This window comes from Thunnus maccoyii, chromosome 15 (assembly GCF_910596095.1).
Source record: "Thunnus maccoyii chromosome 15, fThuMac1.1, whole genome shotgun sequence".
Lineage (NCBI taxonomy): Eukaryota > Metazoa > Chordata > Actinopteri > Scombriformes > Scombridae > Thunnus > Thunnus maccoyii.
In genome coordinates, this window is record NC_056547.1 from 26351552 (window position 1) to 26373514 (window position 21963).

General features: G+C 38.7%; 1 long non-coding RNA gene across 5 annotated transcripts; it reads right to left on the minus strand.

The window, feature by feature from the left end:
• Positions 1–1620: 1620 nt before the first annotated feature.
• On the minus strand, positions 1621–19172 carry LOC121912537. 5 transcript variants are annotated; one of them, XR_006100090.1, is made up of 8 exons: positions 19155–19172; positions 6495–6562; positions 6140–6391; positions 5798–5953; positions 4746–4876; positions 4433–4641; positions 4017–4319; positions 1621–3914 (listed from the first exon to the last, which is right to left on the minus strand). It is a non-coding gene; the product is annotated as an uncharacterized LOC121912537 (long non-coding RNA). The 5 variants fall into 5 exon arrangements; XR_006100089.1 differs by lacking the exon at positions 19155–19172 and adding an exon at positions 8484–8998; XR_006100091.1 differs by lacking the exon at positions 19155–19172 and adding an exon at positions 4989–5240 and having other exon boundaries at positions 6495–6619.
• Positions 19173–21963: the final 2791 nt, after the last annotated feature.

Sequence of the window (21963 nt, forward strand, 5' to 3'; positions counted from 1 at the left end):
GGGCAGCCTGCAAAAGCAAAGCAAGATCTAATGTTGCCATAAACATTATGTATGTGACAGCAGCCCAAATGAACAGACTATAGTCACTAATGAAAAGGTGCGTCGCTGTTAGCAGTAGATGCAGATGCCTGCAACATTAGTAAAGACATATAATATATGTAAGCAGAGGTGAGCAATGAGTTCTTGTGGTTTATCATGACCCCCTATAGAAATGACAGAGGGTCTCATTAGAGCTGCTTATATGAATAGCACATCAATCAGTATGTATGGATTTATTTGCCTGCACACATTGTCCCATCCATACTGTACCTGTGCACATTGATGCCTGGCAAGGTATCTAATGTAATTCATTACTGCCATGCATATTCACCCATTAACATGTCTAAAACTGACAGCATAATTCAAGTTCATCTGTCAGGTGTAGCCAGAGAGCTTGAAGAGGGTTAAAGCAGCATGGGAAAAATGGTGGTACAGTAGATCAGTCAGTCAATACTGTCAGTGCTATTAAATGTACTTTAACACAGCTACCTTGCACGATAGTAACAGGGTCATAAATGATTAAATACATAACTGCAATGATGCTACCTGCTCTGTCACTGAAACAAAATAGCAGTAACAATTCAACATCAACTTATATGTATATATTTGCACACAAATTATGTCAAAAGGAAAGGAAACCCATTGGTTTGCATTGGAGTCGGTTTGAAGCCCAGAGTTGCAGTTTATGGTCAGCAATATCTTTTTCATTTGATGCCAGGACCTTCCAAATAAGGAGTGTGGGGTGTTGCGTTTCACGCTCTGGAAACACACCTTGCTACCTCAGGCCCGAGTTAAGACCCGCCCCCACTTTGCCTCTGATTGGCTCTGACCCTGACATTTTTACCCTAACCCTGGCCATCTCATTCCTCATGCCTGAACCTAACCAATCTAACCAACGAGCACTAGCCAATCAGAGGCAGAGTAGGGTGGGTCATAAAAAAAATAATAATAATAATAAGGTGCACAGCACACTTGGGCTAATGTTAGCTACTTCAGTTAATTGTGCTAACAGGGCAAATATCATAATTAAATAACATTAAACTTCCTGAAATATTGTGTGACAGCATCCTGTGAGGGTCTTGTTGGTGTAAGTCCTTATACACAAATGCAGTAGAACTGCGTGTCTAGAGAAAAATCTGGTTTATTCTTTTTTCAACTTTTTTTTCCCCCTCAGCAATCAATAATACTGTGTTACAACATCAAGTCGATTTCACTCCTGGTGGGCTTACCTTATGTGGACTCTCACGGGAGAAAGAAAGTTATTCAGTACAGCAGCCACACAGAACATCAAAGCATATCACTCATTCAAACTAGTATGGTAGTATGAAAATGATACAAACACAAAAAATAAATTAAAAAGAGTTGGACACAAGAGAATGAAGTCTCTTATCACTGGTTATTTTGAAATATAATATTACTGAAAATAGTTTCACATTTTGGGGTGTTAGATGAGAAGATCAACACCACTTTCATGTCTATCCATTAAATATGAAGCTAGAGCCAGGAGACAGTTAGCTTAGCTTAGCAGAAAGACTGAAAGCAAGGGGAAACAGCTAGCCAGGGTATGTGTAAAAATAACAAAAATACCTTTAAAGCTCACCAATTAAAGCAATTGTTTTACATTTTGGGAAACGCACTTATTTGCTTTCTTGCTGTGAGTTAGATAAGATCTCTTCCACTCTCATATCTGTCTGTTAAATACGAAACTACAGACAGCACCTGTGTAGCTTAGTGTAGCATAGCGATTGTAAACAGGGGGAAATGCGTTATTATGGATCCCACTGCTTTTCTTGGCAAGACCTGACCTACTCTCCCTCTAAATGGCTGGTACTTGTTGGTTGGGTTTGTTAGGTTTAGGTATGAGGTGTGAGATTGGTTAGGGTTAGGGTTAGGGTCAGTGGGATCCATAATAATGCAGAGGAAACAGCTAGCTACTTTGCTTGGCAGTCTACAGGTGACAAAATCCATTTACCAGCACGTCTAAAGCTCTCTAACCAACAAGTTATATCTTGTTTGTTTAATCTGCTGAAAAACTGAATATTCTCGCCTGGGACACACTAGATGCGTAAACCTCAGCAGTGCGTGTGCGTCACTGAACTGCTGCGTCTCTCACGCTTGCAGCGTCCACACAGGAAGCGTGTCTGCTGCGGCGCTTCTGCCACTGGCAGCCCTATCTTTCTATCGCTTTCCCTGTCTATTTCTGTTAATAACCGTGCGCATCACGCAGAGAAAATAGACGAGACCTCGAATCTCTAGATGACTTGACGCAGCAGTGTGCTCTAAACCTGTTAACATGGGCGTCAAAATGAAAAGCAAGAGGTTCCGTGACACACACATGCTGCTCACGCATCCAGTGTGTCCCAGGCATCTCTTTTACACTTTGGTTTAAGATATAACGTCAATTAGTGAGCTTAGAGATACTGGTAGATGGATTTTTTAAATCTTTGGACAGAGCTAGCTGTTGGCTTCATATTTATGAACAGATATGAGAGTGGTATCTAACTCTCGGCAAGAGAGCAAATTACTGTTCTTCCCAAATGTCAAACTAACCCTTTAATTAAGTTTCATAATAAAGACATTTGGCTGAATAATTTTGCTCATATGTGTATAAATCAGCGTGTGACTGTTCAAATTCATCTGAGTTGCCATGCATTATCATTGTGGCAGCTTAAGGATAATGACCTGCTCCTTGATTTATTCATGATCAAAAAATCAATGTAGGGCAGCCCTTACAGTAAAGTTGAAAGAATAGAATGGTGAGAATATTATATACATGTAAAAACTATAATAAGCAATAGTCTAATTTCAAGGCCAGTAATCATTTTGTCAGCTGGTAGTTGTCTCATTTTAAAATAAAGCACATTCCCTTTGTTTCCTCTAAGGCACTGAAATATCTGTTTTGTGTTTTCATTAACCACAGCTGTTAGGCTTATAAAGGAATTAGCCTACCAACTCATATTACCATGACAGGAAATGTATTGGTTCCAAGGATCAAATCAGAATCCCCTGCATATGCTGAATTTGAGGAACTGCAGCATGTAAATGACAAATTAACAACCCTGCCAAATCAATACAGCTCCATGAGCCACGGCTAAAACATACATACATATTCCCAAAGCATACTGAAGAGCGGTGATGGATAATCCTGTGAGACAAAGAACAGAGGAAGTCACTTGCCAGCAGACATGATTAAGCCACAGCTGGTTGGAGGTTGCATACCTGCAGGTACTAATTGAACTAATCCGGGGGTATGCTCCTGCAGAGATTTTTCTTTGAAAAATAAGCTCCTAAATGCTCATTTTTGATGACTTTTAGGATTACTCTGGTGTTGGTCACAAGCTAACAGAATTACAAGATTGAGCAAAATATAGTACAGAGTATTCTTTTAGTAAGTGCAAATGTACCTCTATGTATAATATGCTCACATTTACAAAGAAAATTAACAAAGGGCAGCCCCACCAGGTACACAACTAATTACAATTATTTTCAAAATGATTACTTAAACACACACATGTGAATATGAAAGAGTTTCCTATGCTTTAGGACTGGTGGGGGAGACAGGGCTAGAGGGGTCTGTGTGTAGTTTTTTCTTCTTGGCCTGGACCAGTGTCTCAAGGGCCCGCTTTTGCTGTTTTGCCATATGCCTCAGCCTTGCCCTCTTTTCCTCTTCAGCTGTCTGCGTTTTGCTCTCCTGAGCACAACCAGATGATTGGCAGCCATACTTGTTCTGCTGCTGTTGCTTGCCGTCAGTGGTTTCTGCTGACTGGATGTTCTTGTCAGGTATGGAGAGGTGCGGTCCTCCTCCCTGTACCTGACATCCTCCCTTTTGAAGAGCTGGACAGCCATTTTCTCACTGGACTGGAGGGTGTATTTGACTATTTGGATGACATTGAATGTTGAGATGTGCATGTTTCCACACCTGGGGTGGATGATCTCATTCATCACGCTGAAAGATGACTCGAGGACTGGGTACTTACCTTTCTCATGTCTCAAAGACATGGCCCCACCACTCCACCATGCTCTCTACGTCCTTGAACCTGGCCAGGCACAGATCAACATTGTACCATATGATCCCTTGGTGGATGTCATTGCCAGCTGGTAAGAGGTGGCCCAGCATTCCACTCAATGTCTGCAGCTGGATGGTTGCCTGTCAGTGACCTCTCAGAAGTGGGTCCAGAGCAGAAAGGGCCCTCAGTGTCTGGCTGGCCAAGGGGAGCTTCCTCTGCATATAGCAAGCAGTAGTGGTGGATGTAGGCTTTTCTCATCTTTTCCATGAATGGCTTCAGCAGCATAAATATAGAACACCACAGAATTGACATTTATTTCATGTTTTCTCAAAACAATGAGAAAAAAAGGTCAAGTATCAAATGTTATTAAATTGCTGGGTACTAACAGTGTGATTGGGATCCCTGACCCTGAATGTGTCTGCTTCCAGTCCCACACACATCTCCCTGGCAGGCAGCAGCATGTCATCCTCCAGGACCATCTCTCTCAGAGCCCTGGGTGACACTGAGTGATATGTTCCCCTTTTAGGAAGCAAGCCAGGAAAGCCAGGAACAGCTCAAGCTGCTTGTCTTGGAGTTGCACCAACATCTGGCTACCCTGTGTATGTAAAACAAACTGTTTTTAAATGGAAGAAACACCATTGGATACATAAGTGCAGTCAACAGTTGCAGTTAATGCCTAAAATACCCGAAAACACCCACTTGGAAAACCATGACATATTCCTTCAGGATATGCCAATACACCCATGTAAATGTTGAGCTGTAGTAGCGTTATAGTCCCCTCATCTTTCAACAGACCCTTTTCTTCCTGTCTTTGCCTTGCTGTGTCATGCCTATGGAAAAAGAATCAGTAATATAAGTACGTATCAATAAGGCAAATATTGCTCATCATTGGTAACCATGATGTATATGACTCAGTTCTGTATAACTAGTGATCATCTTCACCTTTTCGGTTTAGGTCCTTAAGTATGGACCTGATTCTGGCTCTTGTCATCTGAATAACATTGTACTGTGTATACATGATTCCCAGAGGCTCTCTATAAAGCTGGTATTCTGTGCTTAAATAGCCAAAATAGAGGATCTTGTATGCTGGCAGCATCGTGTATATTGCCATGCTGGCATCATATGCTGACAGCCAGCCACCAATGTGCACAAACCCCTCTGAAGACTGGAGGCAGGGATATTCAGAATCTGGCACTTGACAAAAAGAGAGACTATGAAATGATGCATTTCCTTACATTGCCTGTAAATATTCTCTAATTTAAATGCCCAGTCCTTGTTTTAGCACCCTCTTCTTTGGTACCTGTCCAGGTTCTCCTCACTAATATTTGTTTAAGTTATGAGTATATGACAGCGCAATTGTTTTGAATGCCCTTTGACTGCTCTAAATGACGAAGATTGGAGCAAAATTTATATTATTGCCAAAGAGGGAGCCATTTTCAGATTATGTATTGGGCCTATAAAGTAGAACTGCACAGAAACAATAAAGATTTGTAATAAATTCAGTTCTCTGATGAATTAATTAATGAATGAATGAAAAACATTCAAACACATTCAAATAAATAGTCTTTTTATGTGATCTGGACACCACTGATAGTATGTCTGTAAGCTGCAAACTTCTTTGCCGCATTGTGTATGTGGTGACATGAGTCTCCATCAGTGTTGAGCAGGGTTGGACAGTGCTGTTGGATCGTTATCTCGAGGCCGGTCTTGCTACCCCTCATGATTAAACAAGAATCCATCAGCATGCTTACCAGATGTTTCTGTGGTATTTTATTTTGGTCAAAGAACTTGCAGAGCACCCTCCCCAAGGTGGTGACATTTACTTTCATGACCTCTAGGGACCCCAAATGCTCCACCATCACCTGCCTCAAGTCATCATGGTAGAAGCTGACAAGCATGGAGAGGACCTTCAAATCAAACCCAATGTAAAAATCAGAATTTATTTGCCAGATGCACAATAAACATTTAGACTGGACAAGAAACTGATTGCTTATATATAAAATCATTATAAGATTAAAACTAAGAGTTAGTGCAAATAGAACAGAGGTAATATAATAGATTACACGTATCTTGTAATTAAATATGAGACCAACCTTTTTGTTGTTGTTTGATGTACTTTCGTCCAAGTTTAAGGAAAAGGGAAATCTCCTCAGGTTGGAGAAGGTCCTTTCAGACAAAGTCCGCCCTAGGCCATGGACCATCTTGTACGATGCCGATGTTAAAGCTTTTAGTGGAAACCTTTATTCCCTGCAAAGCCACTTTGTCCAGAGCAAGATTTTGAGCAAGCTCCATGATTATTGGAGCAATAGCAAAGGGGAGGGAATTCTCTGCTAGTACTCCAAGAACTATGGAGTAGAACACAAATAATAAAATTAGTTAAAAGCAGGTAGTGTATTTTATGCCCAAGTAGTGATGCTGCTAGTGCTGAACTAATAGGCCTACACCTACCTCTGCATTTGCTATGCAGTTCACAGTGGGTGTTGGAAGCTTTGCCTGGCATTGCTGTCTTATGTTCTCTGGTAGGGGTGGGCCCAAATACAAATACATTATTTGGCAAAGCACAAATAGTGGGTTTTTTATGAACATTTATTTCATACAAATATTTTAAAAATTATTTGTTTTTGGGAAGAAAAAAAACAAAAAAAAAAAACATGTCAAATACCAGCACACAGATCGGTTACATTGCTATCTCAGTCTCTCTCCTCTGCTCCGCTGTTTTGTTTATCAGCAGGCCTCAATGAGGGGAGTCACATCCACCTGCTACATGATGCACATGTCCTTATTTGGACATCACTCCTGGAGTTGGGGCTATTACCCAGAGATAAAGCTAAGCTACTGACACAAGCAAAATGCTCTCAAGGGACTCTCCATCACCTGTTGTGCCCTTTCTCCTTTCCACAAAGTTAGGCTGTAAAAAATAAATGAAAAGTGCAAAGCAAGAATTGCCTTTGAAGTTCTTCCCTTCACGTTACACACTGTACTGTCTCTGTGTTATGGGTGTATAAATAAGTAGAGGTCTGGCTGCGCATTTGCAATACACTTGGTTTTAGCTCTGTAATCAGCGCATGTCTATGATCTGGGAGACTTGAGTTCGATATCCAGTGTGGGGACCTCCTTCGTAAATTAGTTTATTCATAAACATTTAACAAAAACTTTTAATACCTTAATATCCTAAAATTAAAAGCATGATAAAAACAAAAACTGTGTTTTTACACCTATTTGTATTTTATTTGAATACAAATACAAATATAAATAATTTTGCTGCCTCAACAAATATAAATACAAATACGGCTTTCGGTACATCCCTATTCTCTGGACCCTGTGTGTAGCTGATGTAGATGCTCCCGTCTCTCTGGGTAGAAGGCTGCTGGCTACATTGTGTGTTGTTGTGATATTACAGACTTTTTTCCTGTGCATGCCGGTTTTGCAATGTACCAGCATAGCATAGCTGCCCTTGTTTACATAGTTTATTTCTATGCGGCAGAGAATGCACCTTGCATGATCTTTTTTATTTTCCTGAAAACATCCAATAAAGGGAACATTTGCTCTTGTCCTTTAACCTCAATTTTGAGTACCAGTTTCAGCCATGACCAGCTCCAGCTGCACTTAATGCCTGCATCCACCTACTTCACTAACAATCTATCATTCTCTCACAAATCACTCATTCTGAAAATAAATCATAGGAAAAACATTATTTTTGAGGTTAGCTGATGTTATAGTTGGATCACACAAAGAGTCCATGGGCCAGACCAAATATATGGGTACCATCTGAGGTGGCAAAAGGTTCAGTGGTCCAACATTGTTTTTCACATTTCAATGAACAAATTGATATATGATAGACCTGTCAAAAAAGTAGCTAAATATATTTTTATAAGCCGTAATAGATCGACTCATTTATGGAGAATGATGGCTGGTGTCTTCACACCATATGGATAGGTCCCTCACTTCCTTCCCATAGGCATCCTCATTGTTGTCATTTATCAGTCCAATCATTCTGGTGTCATCTGCGAATTTCACAATGCTGTTATTATGATCGTTAGCAACACAGTTATGTGTGAACAGACTGTAGAGTAAGGGACTATGGCAACAACCCTGCGGTGCTTCTGTGTTGAGAACTATGGTAGATATCTATTCTCACTATCTGAAGTCTGCCTATCAGAGAGTCATACTGTATAACCACTTACATATGGAATTACAAAGACCAAGGTCTCTAAGCTTTAACACCAGTTTAGATGGTACAATAGTATTAAATGCAGAGCTATAGTCAATGAAAAACATTCTGACATAGGTCTTTTTATCTTCTATCATTTTTTACTTCAGGCAATCTGGTTTAGCTACAACCTGTTATGCTATCATCTTTTTGCTATCAGAATGTAATACTATTGCCTTTTCTACTGCTGTCAGCTGTCATTTCAGAGTCTGATTGACACTACTCACCTGCATCTCTCCACCTCCAGTTTTCATCAAAGTCAGGCCCAGAGTGTGGCTGCTTCAGGTCTGTCCAATCATGGCTGGATTAATCCACTAGGGACTTAAATAAGGTATGGAACTCTTACTGTATACCTTCAAATGCCCATCATGTACTGTGTACACCAGACTCACATTATTTTCCCAAGCAGTACTCCTAGCTGGAAGACTAATTGGCTTATCCAGGTCTGACCTGAATCAAATTATTTTGTGACAAAATGTATTTAAGAAAGTGTACCATGTGAGCTCAATATCAACTGAAAAAGTTTTTAAAAGCCTATTTTGGCAAAGTGCCCCTTTACAAGACAGGCCAACAGCATTAGGTAAGAATTATTGCATCAGAGTTGCAGCAGCTTTGCCGCAGAGGTCAGCAGCAGTGCAGTGGCAAAGACAGCGAGGGCAGCTGTCATGTCTGAGTTGATGATGGTTCGACTTCAACATTAAAGGATACGCTCACAATTTTTCAAGTCAGTTTTAAAACAACAGTCAGGTGTCCAAATGAAAAGTGAAAGAGGTTTTCTTCGCTGTTATCATTCCTCCTGTTCATACTGGCTATTAAAAGATCCCCTTCAAATGTACTTTCAATGTAAGTGATAGGGGACAAAATCCACAGTGTGTCCACACAGTCATTTAATGCAAAAATGCCTTTAAATGCATTTAGTGGCAGATATCCATTAGTCATAGCAAGTGGATATCTGCCACGTTTACAGTCTTTTTAGCATCAAATTCCCTCTTTGTGTTTCCTCACACAGTGTTTCTCTGTTGAGCTGTGGTGGAAGTATAGTAACAAAAAGAGGGACTTTAGCACTAAAAAGACTGTAATGTTGAAAGATATCTACTTGATACATTCTTAAATACATTTTTGCATAGAAGGAGGACTGTGGATTTTGCCAACCATCACTTAAATTGTAAGAGCATTATGAAGGGATCTTCTAATGGTCAGTATGAACAGGAGGGATGATTATGGCAAGAAAAACATGTTTCAATGTTCATTTGTGCACCTGACTGTTCTAGGACAGACTTGAAAAATTGTGAACGTGTCCTTTAATGAAGAGAAACAGTATTGTAGCAACATCTTCAAAATGATTATCCACTCTGGGCTGATAAACAATGTTTAGGATTGGTATCCATTTCCTCTATTTTAAGCTGAGCCCACAACAACTATGTGATGAGCCTGTGCTGTACCGTACTGGTGTAGGATCGGCGGTAGCCTGCAGCCACGGCAGCAGCCTCTCACTGTCTGAAAGCACCTTCAGGCCCTTATCATTTCAGTTGATATTATACTTAAGTGATGCAAAATCTCAAACCAGTTTGCACCAACAAATGACCACAAACCAATAAATGTGAGGCTTTTGGGACCCCATTGCTGTTGCCCACCTTGCCCAGTAATCTTGCCCAGTGTCCAATAAGCTCACATCCCATTCACATCTTCAGCTGAAGCCTCGTGATCTTCAGATGTTCAGAAGCTGTGTCTAAACCCCATCAGGGGGGATATTCATGCTGTGACTACACTATGAAGAATAATTATTTCACAGTGAGGTCTAATCATGATTTCATATTACTCAACAGCTCCTCCGATATTGAAACCCTATATTAAATATGTTCACGTTTTATTAATAACTGTCTAAACTCCTTTTTAAATGAGTTTCTCCTGATCAAAATAGGAACATACAGTACATAACTGAAAACTTTGGCAGCACTACACTGCACAAGAACATTTCAGAACAAAAGCCCTTTTTGCACCACATGTAGTCTTGGCTGACAGGTACATAAAAAAGAACCAGCAGGAAAATATGAAAAGGTGAAAAGCTCTTGCACACTGCACGCACGGCATGCTGTCTCATGACGGAAAGGTTGTATTTTTTACCATCCAAGAATTCAAGTCCAGACCTAAAACTAAGGTTGTGGCTCCTAAACAGATCTGTGGACATCTTTAAACAGTAGTTGAAGATTCTACAATGCAATCTGCTAAGACATGCCTTTGTTTAGTTTTATTTATTTTAATCTCCTTCAAAACTCAATTGTGTCTGTGTCACATGGCAGAAGTTAGTATTTAGTCTAGTTAATATTTGCGTTATTTTCTGTTGAGTTTTTTTGTTTTTTTTCTTGAACTTTAAAACCCTCTCCTTCTCTCTGGACTTTAAAGTAAATTATTACGTGGACTTTTAGTCATTTTATTTCTTATTTGAATTTATTTTGCTTGTGTTTAAGGGAATTTTATTTACCTTTTAATCTACATTTTTAGATTGTTCAATGTTTTTTGTTTTTTTTACCTGGTTTTGATCATTTTTGTGTTTTGTTGAACTGGTTTGCACTTAATTGTAATAACAACTCAGCAACACTATGCTGACTTCTGGAACAATTTTCACCAATATGTTGCTGAGTTGTTTTTTTAAATTTGTTACTTTGTTACTTGAGCATCTAGTTGGCTGGTGAAGTAGTGACAGCACACTCCTCCAACGTTTAATTGTGATAAAACAGTGTTTTAACCATATTAAGTTCTGTGTCGTTGGGTATCCAAACTACTCTTCCCCCTATACAAAGTACAAAATGAATAAAAAAAAAAAAAATTTTACTTCTAAGGAAAAAAAGTTTTTCCTTTTGCTGTGAGGTGACAGAGCCTTGGCTTAAGACACTTAAAATTGAAGCAGGTTTACTCATCATGACCTTCTCACAGGTTGTGTGAGTTACATGCACACTGGTGTTACCTTCTTAGACTTCTCTATCACAGTGTTCATAGTCTTCACAATAAAAAAGACAGAAAAAATAGAGAAAATAGCAAATTTTTTATAGTTGATACATGTTTTTTTCCCTTATTTCTTATGTTTTTTAATCATGACCCTTCAGATTTATCATGTGACCCCTCAGGGTGTCCTGACCCCGAGATTTAGATTATCATAACTGTTGAGAGCCTTCTTTTTATATCTGTATTTTGCCCCTTCATTAACCTATTTCTCTCAAAATTAAGACAAGTGTATATAGTCATTTTTAAGTTTGTTTAAATGTGTAATTATACAATTATTTATCAAGTCAATGGATGTTTTTTATGTTGTGAGTCTTCATTTGTGAGTCTTAATTTCTACATCTTTCTAGTTCTACCTTTTTTCATTATTTCAAATTGTATTTTATTTTTCATTGCCCTGAAATTTTGATTCAGGGTGAATATGATAAAATTTCTGTTAAAAATGTCTAATTTTATGGTTTTTAACTAATAATCTGTACGTATTACAGCCTCCACTCTTCATGTTCAGTCTGCTTCTGGCTGCAGGGATTCGCTCCCGTTTAGCTACAAGAGCATCAGTGAGGTTGGGCGATAAGGTCTGGCTCGCAGTCAGTGTTGGAGTTCAGTCAGTCAAGTACTTAGAAAACCAGAGATGGATTGGTGCTATCATGTTGAAACAGTAAAGGGATAAACTCTAAACTGTCGCCATAATGTTGGAATCATACTTGTATGCTGTAGCATTAAGAGTCCTGTTCATTGGAACCAAGGGGCCTCACCAAAACCAATGCAAACAGCCCCAGACCACTTTTGAAAATTACTTTAAGTCCATTTCATTGAACATTTTTTAAACACGTTTAATGAAATGTAGATTTAGGAGGCTTTAAGGCTTATCCAACTCTGTATATAACATTTACATGGCTGGAGGTCTTTCCACAATAATTCAGTGAGTTTAAATTAGTTTATATGACAGTGCTGTAAACTGTAGATACTAAAATAATAGAACTCACTCCTTCAAATAACCAAACACTCTGCACACTGGTCTTTAGTTTTACTTACGTGATCACGCACACAGTACTTAAGAGACACCAGCTGTGAATTTATCTCATTACATGCTGAGTAAAAATAAAGAAAATAGACTCGAACTAAAAGCATTAAAGAGGCAGTTTCTAAGCCTCTGCACAGAGTTACACAAACTAACATAAATGAGGTGCTTTGTAGGCTTTCATATTTAGGAGTTGAGTAAAATTACATTAATCACTGTGTAGCAAGGCATGGGCGTTTTTCTTGGAAGTTAATTTTCTAAAAGGTAATTGGTAACTCTGCATGCCTCTTCTTCTCAATGCCTGAGTGCTCCTAAATGCTGATTTTTTTCTTGCCGCAATTTTATGTAAAACACTCAGTGTTCTCATTTTAGCTGAGAACTAATGGAGAAGATAGAGCAAAGAACACTCTCAGGATGCAGCCAATGAAGACATATCCAGCAGATGATTTCAGTTAAATTCTTTATAAATGTAATGTAGCAAACATTGTAGCCTCTAACCTTAAGCTTTGGTACGTTCACATACTGTATAATTCAAACAATATGCTTATATGGTAAATTAATGTCAAATGTGGATCAGCTATCATAAACATCACATTGGTTACACTTGACATGTGTTTTCTACATGGTTTCTATACTTCTCATCATTGTTCATTGTTTGTCCTCTGACTCAAATATTATCCAGTAATGTGGAAGTGAGTTTTTATGCCTTCAGGAAGTCATACCAGTGAAATTTCTGTGTTATTACCTTCATCATCTTGTTACTGAAAATTATTCCCCTTTCGCCCATTAAAAGTAATCACTAAATTTTGCTTGTCAATTGCTGCATAATTTCCCAGAAACAAGCAGGTCTTCTCATTAGTCAATTAAATGTTAAAGATTTCTGTTAACAATTATGAAATCCATTTGAAGAATATGTTAATCTTACATCAGTTTCAGAAAACTCTAAATCTAATTTTGAGGAAATACTTAAACTATCATAACCCATAGAAGCCCTTTTCTTGGCAGTAAAATTTTGATGCACTAATTCAAATTTGTGGGATACTAAGTAAAATTATGAGATAGTTAATCAAAATTATAAGACGCTAAATCAGAATAATGACATATTACTGTAGGTCATAATTATAAGATACTAAATTAAAATGATAAGCCACTGAATCAAAATTATTAGATGCTAAACCAAAACAGTGAGCTACTAAGTCAAAGTTAGGAGATACTTTGTCAAACTTTTGACATAGTGAGTCAATTCGATGACATTACAAAATAATTTTCTCATAATAATATATCATATGTTTGACTTATTAAGTCAAACTTTTGATTTACCATCTCATAATTTAGATTTTTCTATCTCATCATTCTGACTTACCGTTTATCTCCTACTTCTGACTTGCCATTAGATATATTCATTCCAGTCATGCATAATGTTTCATACATTTTCCTGGCAGAAATATATAATGCAGTCATAAAGAAATTACATAAGAAACTGAGAGATTTTGGGCTAATTACAAAGGTATTTCATTTTAAATTTCCAGACTATCGTCAATTTCTTATAAATGCAGGGAGATGCAGAAGAAAATGATAAGAAATCCACTTTTAAAATAACTAGTTGGTAGAGTGACATTTCCCATTTTGAAAGATAAATGCGGTGATCTTGCATTTCTGACTTCTTTGGTTCAATTACAGGTGTACCATGGAATACACTGTGAAAATGAACTGTGCAAGATAGTAATGTTCATTTTCAAGAAACCAAGAAAAAAAACACTTATGTTTCCATCCAAGGTAAAAGAAGCGTTCTTCCAATGCTAGGAATTTTTTAGATTACATCTCTCACTTATACAAAGAGTGTTGGCAGTAACTGAAGCTCTACTTCCACTTTACCCTGTGCTAAAAATAAGGCTAAAACCTTTTAGCAATTCCAGGTGAAGTGTATGAGGCTGCTGAAGGATTTTTTTCTTTTAATTAATTGAAAATGATATCCTTTCTTAACACTTTTCTTTGACCTCATTAGAAAACAGCAATGAGTGAAAGAAAGATGCGAGGCAGAATTCATTGGATGTTTGGAAAACAAGACTACAAGGCTTTACTAGTTAAATGCAAATGTCACTGTGCTAATAAAATCAGTGCTAACATGCTGATGTTCGGTGGATATCATGTTCATCATGTTAACCATATTAGCTTGGTGTGCTAGCATGGTAACATTTGCTAATTAGCACAAAACGCAAAGCACAGCTGAGGCCAATGGAAAGGTTATGCAGTATTTGGTAAGAAAAACAAGTTAAAACAAGGCAATCCTGATTGTTGAGGTACTTCAGTCTGAACCAAAGTGGTGGACCAACATACTGACATTGGACATACACTAGCATTAATTTCCATCTGTACAACCAGACTGCTAGTAAGGCTGACCCAACACTACCAAGAGAATATGACTTCACTAGACTATGTTATCATGCAACATCAGTTGGTCCATGTATTGTCGGTTTAATGCTGTAAGAAGGAATTATGAAATGGGAATATCTCCTTTCTTCTCATGAAAGGGTTATACTTTATGTGTCCTAGAAAGGAAGCACCAAAGCTTCTTTCCCTTGCACTTAAAGCGTATCAGCAGCTCTTATCATGGCTGCTGCTTAGATCTTTGTTGAAGGCCACTCAAAGTGTCAGGACATGATCACAGACTATAAAATTCACAATGCACCCCATTAGAGCGTGACCAGCAGGGATCAAGTTGTGAAAAGAAGAACAGTGGCTGTTTGTAATCTGGCCATTGTGAGACACTGTTTTAAAAGCCATGCCAGCATCTTTTTGCCTGAGGAAATTGTCCTGTTTCATCTTCAGAAATACACAATAACTTCTATTTATCATTTTTATGTATTTTCTCTAATATGACAGTTTGGAAACCTGTGTCTGGGCACCTCACTGATAACAAAGCTAAAAAGGCCAAATCACACAGCAAACTGGTCATTAAAGCCAAATGAGTTCTGACCAGGTGATCATGTTCGCATCAGGGTGTAGCTCACTCTGATGGAGCTGGTAGCTGAGCATACACACCACTTATCAAAGAAACTGATGATACAATACAAATAATGTAGATCAAAAGCTTTTTAAATTTGCTATAAGCTTCCACCAACAAAGCCCAGCAAGACAGCCAGCAGGGCAAACAGTAGTGTCTTTTAAGGCACAAAAGATCTTAATATCAGATGAAACCAACAGTGAGCGATATGATTAAAGCAGCTGTAATGAATATTTTATATTAACAACGGATCAAATGACTACTTGTATATGTGAAACATGTTGTTCATAGTGATGAGCCCAAAGAGAATTATCGCTCAACTCTGCAGTTTTACAGAGCGTTTTAGCATCTTTCAGCTCGCTCTTTTGATTTTACGACCCACAGCTTTACTGTTTTGGTTCAATCTCACAGCTCTCATCTTTGTCATTTCCAAATTCCCTGTTTTCAAGAAAAAGCTCCACTGTACGCTACACTGTACACTACCTACTCAGCACCATACAGCTGACAGACAAAGTTAGCGACTAGCTAGTGAACATAGTTGAGCATTTAGCTGCTAAAGATGTTTCTCTCAGGAGTTCATGGTGACAAAAACAGACCTTAAAGGAAAGCAATTAGCATTAGCATCAACAAACCACCATCCAACAGTTAAATCTGAATAAAATCCAATAACAACCAACACTAATGCCATTGATTCAGCTAATTTAAATGGAGTTAACTATACACAGTTTGTATCATGGTTTCACTTGTTAATAACCGCAACAAGTTCTTAACACAGCGAATGTCAGAGGGTAAAATTAGCTGATTTAGGCTTAATGGTGTGACTAGCTGTCACCATTTTGAAATAATGCATGGACATTCCCAAGTCGCAATAACAGGAGGTTTTCTTGTCCTTCCCATTCTTTTGTCATTGTGTTAAAGCAGCATAGGCCCAATATCATAGTAGCTTAGCAACCAGCAATACAGCAAGTTACAGTAGTTACTGTAACTGCTTATGTTTTGACATTACAGCACCTTAAATTAGACCACATCACATTACTTTGTTATACTGCATTCCCAGCTGCTGTGGCACTTTGATGTAGAATAATGTTGCAGTATCTGTTTGCAGATACAAATGAATCAACAATATTTATACATCTGTTTACCGCTCAGTGAGTTTAGCATATTTTTTGCTTGCTTCATGTGGGGCCCTTGCGAATTGAGAACTCAGCAAAGCTTTGCTAATTAGTCTAGATTTCCAAGCATGCAGTGGCATTCCTCTAATTACACCACAGTTATCATCACGCCTGTTGGAGCAGAGCTCAGCTCCTCCCTTGAGCTCCCCTGATGTCTTAAAGCGGGGACAAGGGGGGCCCATCAACGATGCTAAAAAGCAGGCGGTTAGCACACAAAAGGGCTCATGGGTAAAGATTTTTGAAAAGAAACGTAATCCAAAAAATATGAGCATAAAATCTGGGGCTGGGTTGTGGAAAGCTTGGCTGGAATGAAGCAGATGAAATGAATCGCTTTTTGCACTTCTGTGAAATGTGTTCAGTTTGTGCTGCGGGGCAACAAAGTGTTCTGAGCTGATTGGTTGTCATTGGAGATCCATTTAGTTTGGAAGTAGCCCAGCTCTTATGGAGAGAGGGTCTATATAAACACTCAAGCTGTCGATGCCTCAGCCTCCTTTTCACTACTTCATTTCTAGCTTTCCTATGCTATATTCTCTCTTTCTGACCCCCATTGCTTCCCTCTTTCTGTGTGCAGCTCCCATTCCTTTTGTGACACAATCATTTTTCACAAGGGCTCTTAGTGCAAAGGGCTCTGATTCAGCCTGATGCAGGATGGATGCAAGTTTCCAGCAGGCAGATGAAAGCTGAGGCAAATGGAAACCTCTAAATGGAGACACAGAGCACCATGTGTGATAAAAGATATGGTTTCAGATTGGTTGCATAGAAAATATCAAAACTTCCAGCATTGACAGGTCTGATTTTGAGCCTTGAGTAGCTTCTTCTTTTATTAAAATGAGAGGATATTTTTAATGATTGGCTTAATCCCCACAATTATTTTGAGTTTAATGTGATGGTAAAACTTAACTGTGAACAGAATTAAAAAGAGAATGAACCACATTCAAAGAGTGAGATAGAAATATGACATCACAGGGGGAAAACGTCAATATTAATGCGCCATTATTCATGACACATGTGACTCACTCTGTTTCACCACAAGTCAGTCAAATGATATCTACATATTATAAAGGACCTTATGCATGAATGTGGTGCAAAATGCAGATCTGAATTCTTAGTCATAATAAAAGCAGTGAGGCTCTCAGATAATGTCTGTCAGTCACCACTGTGGTCTAGAATACATTATCTTGACAAATATTGGAAGGATAACCATATAATTTTCACTCATGCCTCCTAGAGGATGTATCGTATTGACTTTGATGATCCCCTAAGTTTTGAGGACAGACTGCCATGAAATTTTGTCCAGACTTTGTTCCCCAAGGGATTCATTGTAGATTACTTGGTTGATAGGCTACTATGCATGTTCAACTGCCACCACCACCAGCTCAGAATTTCAATTTTGAGTTACTTGTACTTTATTTGAGTTAAGAATACATATTTCAGAGGGAAACATTCTAATTTTCACAACACTGTTTCACAGCCGTAGTTAATAGTTACTTTGCAGATCAAGATTTTACCCAGAAATCCAATGGTAAGTTTATAAAATATGACACATAAAGTAGCTCAAATTAACTCCACCTTGACGAGGTACAAAAACACTGACTGGAGCCATCTGACTAGTATAACTTTTTTGAAATTTTAAGAATATTTTTGCTGAACACCTCTGTACTTTTACTCAAGCAAAATGCTGATTATCTCTTGTAATGGAGTATTTTTACATTGTGGAATTGATACGTTTACTTAAGTAAAAGATCTGAATACTTCTTTCACCCATGTTAAGTTCAGCCTCACTGAGCTGTTAGCATGGGTGTAGACTATTAGTCTTGATTTGACTTTTATAGAAATATGTGTAAATTACCATTCAGAAAATATACAGCAGTGGCAGCTGGTGACTCAAAAAATTGGGGAGGACAAAACAAAAACCCCTGAGTGGTGAAAAGGCTGCATAAACGTATTGTTTCTAAACAAAGAAGTGCTCATTTTAGTCGTGCAGTGGTTCAGAATGTGTCATTTTACCAACAAAGTGAAATTCAAATTTATAGTATTGTTCTATTGTAACAACAGATTTATGTTCTAATCAAAAACAGACAACATATCACATGATTTACACATGTTTCCTATCTATTTTCTTAGTATACAGAAAGATATAAAGTGCCACAAAGGTTGTAATTTGATACTCTGAGGTTCAAATCAGAGCTGAATACTAGAAAGATTGAACACTAAAAACATTCACAGATGTAAAAGTGTCAGTTCACATCAGAAAGTATTAATGCATGTATCACATACATGACTTACACACTCTAATCTATATGCACGACATACAAAATATAGTCTACAAAGCTGACATGTTAACACTTGTTATTCTGGTTACTAAGCTTATTACTCAACATACGACTCAGCTTTAAAAATAAACTGAAGAAAATGTCACAACAAGCAGCCAGACCTCCTCCACACTCATTCACTAATCACACAACATCAACAGCTGACTGAACAACCGCTCAATTAAAAACTGGATCAATTCCAAATGAATGAGTGACTTCAGACAGTTCACTGTAACTTCAACAAGCAAACTACCCACAACACATTATATGATCTCTGTTGCATTCTTGTTATGGAGATAAATTCACACAACAGCCACAGAGACATTTAACCATCAGAGATGAAATTAACGACCAAAGAGACAGAGAGAGAGAAGATGTATCTGACTCACGTTATCTGACGTCTTCTTCTTTCTTTCACGGAGATGAAGTATCCATAACGTCCATTTGTGGCTGTTGGTCATTTTATTTGTTAGTTAACAGAACTTTGTGGCTGCTGGTTATTCAGTCTGATATCATTAGCAACAATGACAAACAAGCTAACTCTCCTGGTTGTTTCTCCAGTTGCTTCTCTCTCCGGCCTCCCCGGTGGCATCCTGCTGCTGCTGCGCTGCACAGTCAATTCAATTCAATTCAATTTTATTTATATAGCGCCAAATCACAACAAAAGTCATCTCAGGGCACTTTTCACATGGAGAAGGTCTGGACCATACCAGATCCTTTCTCCTGTTAGCTCAACAACAGACCTTAATAGTCCTTCAGGGCTGGTGAGGGCTTGGCCAATCATAGATTAACATGAAAAAAATGAAGTAATTCAAATTGATGTAAGAGGTCCCACCCTGAGGAAGACAGCAGGAGCCCGTCCTCTTCTGCCCCCCACTTCCCCTCCACTGCCCCCCACCATGGATGTATAGAGAGAACTGGATACAGGAAGAGCGCCAGACTTTGAAGCAAATTTGACATAGCGGCCAAACCGTGTAATTACAACATCACGTGATGCACACTGGCCCAAAAAGACTGTTTCCCATAGACTTACATTGTGAAAGAGACGTCTGTAAATCAGCGGATACATTTTTTTGAGCGTCACACCCCCCGCGAAATGACTTGTCTCACTATCAGAATTTGATCCATTTGTTCCAATCACATTTCAAAAGCCTCGAAGAGCCGCACGATTGAATTGTTTCATCCCTATTCAAGTTAGCCGGAGGGCTTAACCGGAAATAGCCGACTCGGCCGGCGAAAGTCACTACTGTGCTTGCTCTATGGACCACACAGATGCGGAAGCAATGCGGAAGTTGTTGAACTTTTTTGGCTTCATGCGCCACTGAGCAACTTTCATAGGAAGGAACAGGGCCCTGCCTCCGATGCTGTATCCAGTTCTCTTTATACCATCCATGCTTTATACATTCATGCCCCCCACCATCACTTCACACACATTTCCCTTTCTCCTCCTGCCCCACAGGTGTCGCTGTTGAAGCATTTTAACCAGAATTTCAATAATGGATTTTTTCCAAGACAGAAAAATATTTCATAAATAATACTGAGATTTGGTAATGGTTTATTTTAACTAAATATTATTTTTTATATTTTGATCTCCCTCTTGCCTCTCAAAAAATAGAGGAGGAGCAACCTCCTCTGCCTAAAGAGGAACAGCTACACATGCTGCTACAGTATATACTTTTCTCAAATAATTGAATCACATATTTTGATAAATGTATGGATTATTGTACATTTTTTAGTTCATACTGACAACAAAACATTAAACAGTGACTTTGGAAACCTGAGATATAATGTGACCAAATGTATATCTACAGTATATTATAATGGCTACATATAGCTCCCACTCAGAGTAACCAGGAGTCAGAAGAGTACTTCACACATTGTAGGAGTGAGTTATACATAGTAAGCTTTTAAGCCCTTATCATCTAGTTGCATCAGTAGTTGTGGTGAGTGGACGCTGAATGGAGGAACATCACATCAAGAAATCCTATAGGGTGTAATATACATAAAGTCCTTCAAATGCTGGACTCAAGAGCAATGGCTGCACATTATCTTTTCACCCCCATCGCCCTATCTGCCACTCCAAAGAGGACAATTAGGTCAGAGGAGTATGCACTTTACTGATATTGTGTTTCCTGATTTTAGGGTAATGAAGTCCTTTAACGTTCTAAAAACAGATAACAACATCAGCTATCACTATACCATCCAGTGTTGAATCTTCTCATCTCGGTTTGCTTTTTAAGGCAGACATCTCAGCATCTAATAGAACTAATTAAGTCAGATGTTATTGGTAACAATGGACAACCCTGTCATACATCACTGATCAGTTCTGCTCATTTAAGCCTTGAAACCTACTTATAAAATGTATAAAATCAGTGTAGTGAGATTAAAGAGGAGGTTGTAATGGTGCTATAAAGGATCCAATGCGATTCTTTCATCCTGATCTTCCTGCAAATTACATTCTAGGCAGCTGCAGAAGATGTTAAGAGAAACACTCAGCCTGCCCGGGAAACACTGAACCCCTGCTGGAGAGGACACGTTTTAAATTGGTGTGTTTTGATGTTCACTCTCCGAGTTCCATTCCCTGTCTACCTCCATCTACCTCCACCTCAAAGAGTCTCATCATCTGGTAGAATACATTCTCCTGCTTGTCACCACGGCGACAGAGAGTTGCAGCAGGCTTTGTTATATTCACAAAATGTAATTACAGTCTCGTATCAGCAATCCTCTTCCCCCCCGTCGTTTCACCGAGGAGCAGCTGTTTGGAGACTCCCAGGGTTCTCTCTAATGATTCAGTGATGCCCCCCACTCCCCACCTTCACCTCTTTTACAACCCACCTCTGCCTGCATTCCTCTAGGCTACTGTCTTTACAGCAATGTCTTCATTTGTGCTTTGTCAGCAGCAGCAGCAGCAGCTATGGTCAGCGGGAGGCATTTGGTTTTGCTGTATTAACCTGTGATTTGTTATAACCCCTGAGTTGGGACGTGACTATCACATGGGAGCTAATTAATTTCTCCTTTGTTTAAAATCCAAAAACCTGTGATGAGGAATAATCACGGCTGGATGATAGTAATGCATTAATGCCACGACTGTGTAGTGATGTTAGATTATGAATCGTCCCTAATGGAGGTTTGTTATCAAACGTAGATGCCTGCCACCGAAACTCAATGTGTCGAAGACAAATTAGACATAAAATTTTC